We start from the raw sequence: 6525 nt of genomic DNA on the forward strand, positions 1-6525 counted from the left end.
CATATGAGATGCCTGTATCTACTATCTCTACCTCTTTTCTTTTTCTCTTGAGCTTACTTGAATAAGACATATGTCTGTCCTCTGTATTCCCATAAACGATACAACTATACATCCCCAGCCTCTCTCTCTCTCTCTCTCTCTCTCTCTCTCTCTCTCTCTCTCTCTCTCTCTCTCTCTCTCTCTCTCTCTCTCCCTCTCCTGCCACCCCGTGACTCAATGTAATATGCTTCTCTTTTCAATCACCTTGAGCTGGATTTGTTTTGATTTTTTTTATGTTTCCAATTGTTAGAGCCATGAGCATGACCCTTGATTTGAACCTCATCTCTCAAAACTTACCCCTTACCCAGTCTGTGTATATATGTATGTATGTGTGTGTATAGACGGAGAGAGAGAGAGAGAGAGAGAGAGAGAGAGAGAGAGAGTCTTTATCATTATAGCACAAGAATTTAGAGGAGTTTCTGGTATACAGAAGGGGCTTAAACTATTTTTGTGGATCATTATCAATATAAATTGAAAATTATGGTTCCTGGTTCTTGTAAAATGCTGAAAATACTTAGATTTTTTCCTAAATATTATGCTTTACTCTTCCTGGTCAGAATCACTTTCTGCATCTCAGCTCTGTTAATAAAGAAGGCAGCCAAGTGTCACCTTTTTTCCAACTCTCATATATCTAGTTTTCTAATTTGAGCCAACAGTTTGTTATTGTTAATCATTTTTAATGAGCATAATTTCTGTGTATTTTTCAAGTTTTTAACATGTTTAAATGAAGCCATATACGGAGACTCATAATTGTTTCTTAGATTTACTTTTGTATCAAAACTGTTTTAATTCCCATCCATCAGGTGTATTCTTAGATATACACTTGTTAAAGACTACTTTTATTTAATTTTGTGATTATGGTTTTCATAAACAAATCTTCTATGCAGAAATTTTATTTTTTGTAATATCATTTTAAATCTTTCGGTTCAATGTGTTTTATTCTCTTCTTTGGATATATTAATTATCTATATAAATACCATACCTATAACAATGATCTATATTATGAGATTTTATTATAGTTATCTGTGATTTTCTTCATTTCTAAGAATATTTTTCGGTAGCCTATAAAATGTTTTTGAGATCACATTTTACAACACTGATCTAATGTTTGACAGGATTGCTTTTTTTCTTTGCTTAATTTAATTTTACTTATGACACATTTGTTTTGTTAAACTGTTTAGAAAAACTCTTTGTCATCTTATTTTGTAATAATATACACAGAAAATTACTTTATCTTTTCATTTTCCACCTCCTCACCATACCTCAGGTTACCCACTCAACATTTCCCCAAATAAACACATAGCAGATTTTTTTACTTTCCTTAAGAAATACTTTTGCATTAATTACTTAAAACTATAGTCTTCTTTGACTATCTCCTGTTTTCCAGTTATTAGTAGAGATATAAGATAAAAATATATTTTTCTTCTATAAGGAATAAAATAATGAAGGAGCTGTAGTAAATGAGCAATAACAATCACTTTCCATGCAAAAGAGACAGTAGTTTATAAACTAGAGAATGTATTCTCAATAAAAGGGACCCAAACCTGATCTTTCTTCTCAAGAAAAGAAATTTGCATGTTTATGTTAGCTTTATAATTCTTTTTTTGTGGCTCAATTTCTTGAGTTAAAAATAAAAAAAACAAAAAATCTCACCTTACCATTTGTCCATTGGGTCATCAATTTGTGAGCTTTCTATTAAGAAATGTGTCAAGAAATTTTTCTATGAACTTAAGGGTTTCTGTAAATGAGAATCTGCAGGCACTGTATTTAAGAGATTAGAACTCAAGGTCTTCATTTTTCTCATGTATGAAAGTAAGTATATTAATTTTAAAAGCACATGCACCTTTTAATTGTTGAATTATTCAAGAGGTATTTGAAACTTCTATTCAGTTGTATATGTTATCAATTATGTCCAAAATATTTGCATTTAAAACTGCATTAAAAATAAGTCACTTGGATGAATTTAGTAACAATCCTTGCTCTATAGAGTGGAATATTTGCCTGCTTGATCACATGAAAACACCTGAAGACAGAAGCTCTATATAACCATGCTTTGTGCTTCTGTTACATGAAGCTTGACACTTTTCACATGCACGCACAAAGAATTCTTTTTAGTGAGTAAATTTGCAATATAGAGTTGACTCTTTTCACCAAATTTCACAAAATGTAGGCAAAGCATTTTACTATTTTATACCCCAGTAGTTTTGTCAGTACATCTGTATGAATAGATCTGTTTACATCTCAGATATGATGATGATAAACTGGGTTGTGATTTTTAAAAATTGGACATTCCTTAGAAGACACACTCTGTAAATATATAAAATCTATTCTGTCTAGTAGAAAATCAGTTGCCATGGTAGCTTTTTAGGAAATATAATCTTTGTCTTCAAAGCATGTTACCCACTGAGGTGCTCTTAAAATGTAGGTCATGTGAAATTGGTGATATCAGATCTAATTATATCTACTTGCTTTTATGTAATGCTTCTTTGAGGTATGGTGAATACCCTGTTATGGTGAGTACTTCTGTGCATTGGATCTCTTAAATACTCCATAAGTGTCTTTTACTGTTAAAACCTGCACCATGAAATGCACACATCAAATTCATAAATCTAGATAGATTTGTAATAAAGGTTATTACCATTCTAAATAGCTTTTAGAATGGTATAGGCAATAAACTAATCATTAGATAAGCTATACTTTTCTCAATCTTAGGATCTAATTTGAATGTTTATGTGTATAATATTTTAATATCCATATACCTGTCAGGGATTCAACAGGGTAATAGTCATGGTTTTCTCTAATCAAAAACACTTCGTATCTTTTGTATTAACAACATAGCTGGTAGGGATTAAACATTAAAAATGCATTAAAAGCCTTGAGTTTTTCAAGTGGTAGTTTTTTACAACTAATATTATAGTGTCTTTATTTTGTATTTCTTTTATTTTGCTAAGGATAACAAACAAATTAGATATTCTTATTCAAAAATTTTCAAAGCCACAAGATTGTTTCCTCTTAGAACATATTTACTCTTTCAAAATATATAAATATCATTTAGTACCTATGTGACAGGCACCATGGGATATGATGTAATCACAGCATTGATCAGGAGCACTCATTTATTGGATAAAAAGGAATTTCTGACAGGAAAAAAGTATACATTTGGTATAAATATTGAGTATTTTTAAATAACATAGGAAAATCACATGGGTAATCTTAGATAAAGATATTGTCTGGGAGTGCTAGATATAACTTATAACTGACATAACTGAAAGATTAGAGGTATTACTTGGCTGAGCTGGGAGTAGTGAATGCAGGGACAAGTATACAGGTTGTAGGCTGAAGAAGAAAGAAATTCTTTCAGAAAGAAGGAAAAACATATACAAAGGCTAGGTGGTAAGGGAAGTAGAAAAAATAGCATATATAATGCACTGTTCATGAATCAGTTTAGCTAGTACAAGAATGTTCCCTTTGGGAAAGGCAGCCAGAGATCAAACCCTGGGTATTGAACTTTTCTTTTCTTACCAAAGTCTTGATTTGAAACTTCTTTATCAGTTTCCTGAATCCCTTGATTTATACCTGGAGTTTCTGAATTACTTGTTCTGAACATAGACATGAGTCCTTTGTTTCTGTTAATTCAACTTAAGTCCAACTGAAATGTCACATACAGTGATGGTGTTCTTAGATCTGACACAACACTTCACTCATTATTCCATTTATTTTCTTCCCTAGAAATAGGTTTTATAATTTTCTTCCAAGAATCTGAAGAAAGCTTTTCTCATACAATGGGATACTGGGAATGAAATTCCTTATTTTGTTGCTTATTTTTATGTGTGTGTGTGTGTGTGTGTGTGCATGTGCATGTGCATGTGTTTTCTTCCTCTATTCCTGAAGAGTTACCTATTTGGATCATTGTAGAAAATAACATTGAAAACAGTGTTGCCAGAAAGCAATGCCAAAGCAATTGGAAACAGGAATATCCAATTCCTCACTGCAAACTGAAAGTTAGGAGAGGCATATAGAAAGAGTTAAAAGAAATAAGTGTCTACATATAAGAATGTGGAACATTAATATGTCCAAAATGAATTTCCAGAACTAAAAATGTTCTATAACTTGCATTTAGCCTACAGTCTTGCTTTATATTTATGGTATTCTGAAAATGGAATTGCATTGTTTTTGTTGTTGTTGTTATTTTCCTTTTGTTTTTTTAAATTGCTGTGACTTTATTTAGTAGCTTTTCAGGACCCCAAAAAAGTCTCTTTTGATGGAGCTGTCACCCAGTCAACCATCTTCAGCATGGAGTCCTAGTCACTTGATTCTGTTTTTGTAGATCACAACAATTCTTTCAAATGATCTCTTCTTCCATTCCTTCATATTAGATTACATGTTCTTAAAGTACATTCATCTAATACTTTGAGGTGGCATATTCAGGTCTTCTACATTGTGTTCAAACCAATTTGCTGCTGCTTCTCCATTGTAATTAATGTTTTCATTATCTTCTTATTCCTCTTAGCACAGTCAGGGCATAACATACTATCTTCTAGGCCCAGGGATGGGAAATAGCAGGCTGGTAACAGGAAGAGAGAAATCATTGTCCTGGGAGTGGCAGGCAACCCAGGCCTGACCTGCATGAAACTGCAGGCAAACCCAACCCTTTGTGTCTGCTGAGAGAGCTTCACCATGGACCACACACCACCCGATACCAGAAGCAGAAGCAGGAATGGAACATGAATTCACAGCCTTAGGCTGAACAGCTCTTGCAGAAATCCTTCCCCACAATGCCAATGAAGATTCCTGAGGTGACAATATCACCTCAACTATATTAGTCTCTTCTGCTTTCTTATTTATCTTGCAACTTTCCTGAAGCCTTGCTCTCTTGGTCCCTGTCTTGTGTTTCCTTGAATATGACTATAACCTGTTCTCATTTAATGTTTCAGGAATATCATGTTTCTGTTCAGGATAAGCATGCTGCTGAGGCCTCAGAAAAACTTTTATTTTCTTGCCATTAGTACTCAAATTGAGTTGTTGGCACCAGTTCTGCAAGTGTCTTGACATACATTATCAGTGGAAGACAAAATGATTGGCAAGGACAGAATTGGTGTTTTACATCTAGCTTTTGGGGGAGCTTTGAATTGTTCATTTGTGGGAGGTAGATGAACTTCATTGTGTTTCCTAGGCTTGCTCTGTTTGACATCAGAAGTTGAAGAAACAGTTGATTCCATTTGTTGTTCTATATCTGACATGTCCTTAACTGGAACCAACGTCAAAATCACACATTCCTCCTCATCTACTTCCTCCTCAGAGAAATTCTTCTTGCTACTTTCATGATTTGAGTCTGACATTTTCAGCAACACCTAAGGGAAGGCACAGCCAGCAATGGTAAGGATATGTGCAGTTTACTTCTTTTAATCTTGGGAATTACATTGGCGAACGAAGTTATGTTTACAGAATGTGAGTGCTAATTTTATTAATAAATAAAGAAAATGTGTATGTATACAATGGAATACCATAGAGCCATTAAAAAGAATGAAATCAAGTCATTTGCAGCAAAATGGATAGAACTGGAGGTCACTATCTTAAGTGAAATAAGCCAGATACAAAAAGAAAAATAATACACATTCTCAAGTATATAGGGGGCTAAAAAATTTGATCACACAGAGGTAGAAAGTAGAAAAATAGATAACAGATATTGGGAAGGATGAATTGGAGGGAGAGGAGAAGGAAAAGAAATGGTTTAAAGGGTACAAACACACAGTAAGATAAATAAGATGGAATAAATTCAGCGATAGCAGAGCAAGGAGACTATACTTAACAAAAATGTAGTATACTTTGGCGATGGGCACACTAAATTTTCTGACTTGATCACTATGCATTATATGTATGTAACAAAATTTCTCATGACCCTCCTACATTTGTACAAATAATGTATACATAAAATCTATTCTGTTTCTTCCCTTCAGATATTGTAATTTCTACTATACATCTTCAATATTATCTTTTACTTACATTATTAACTGGTTTGGAAGTAAAATGTGGTAAGAATAAGCCTGTATTTTGTCATTGAAGAGGCTATTGTTTAAATGAGCTATTATTTTTTTTCTAAATTAGAGCAATTCAGTATTATTGAAATTGACTGATTCTTCCTATTATTTTGCTAATACCTTTGAAAAATATTTCTGAATCAAAGGAGTTTATGACTATGACCAAATAATATTTAAACTACTTTTTTTAGTTTTTCAAATGCCAAAAATGGTGCATATGCTCAAAAATTTGTATGAAATATGTAAAATAATATTTTCAACCACAAAATAAACATTTTTCTAACCATAAAATATTTCTAGATAACCAACAGAGATTAAGCACCATGTTGAAACAAAAATAGTCTAGAGTTACACTTTCAAAGCTGAGCACCTGCTGTAAAATAACCATCTGTGATTAGCTGTAATTTAATTATGGATTCATTCCTTTTGTGTACACTGGAAGGATCTC

At 32.8% G+C, this 6525-nt stretch overlaps 1 pseudogene; it reads right to left on the bottom strand.

Moving 5' to 3' along the window:
• Positions 1 to 4472: 4472 nt before the first annotated feature.
• On the bottom strand, positions 4473 to 5378 carry LOC105863955 (developmental pluripotency-associated protein 2-like; annotated as a pseudogene).
• Positions 5379 to 6525: the final 1147 nt, after the last annotated feature.

The sequence above is a fragment of the Microcebus murinus genome, chromosome 2, assembly GCF_040939455.1.
Source record: "Microcebus murinus isolate Inina chromosome 2, M.murinus_Inina_mat1.0, whole genome shotgun sequence".
In the NCBI taxonomy this organism is placed as follows: domain Eukaryota; kingdom Metazoa; phylum Chordata; class Mammalia; order Primates; family Cheirogaleidae; genus Microcebus; species Microcebus murinus.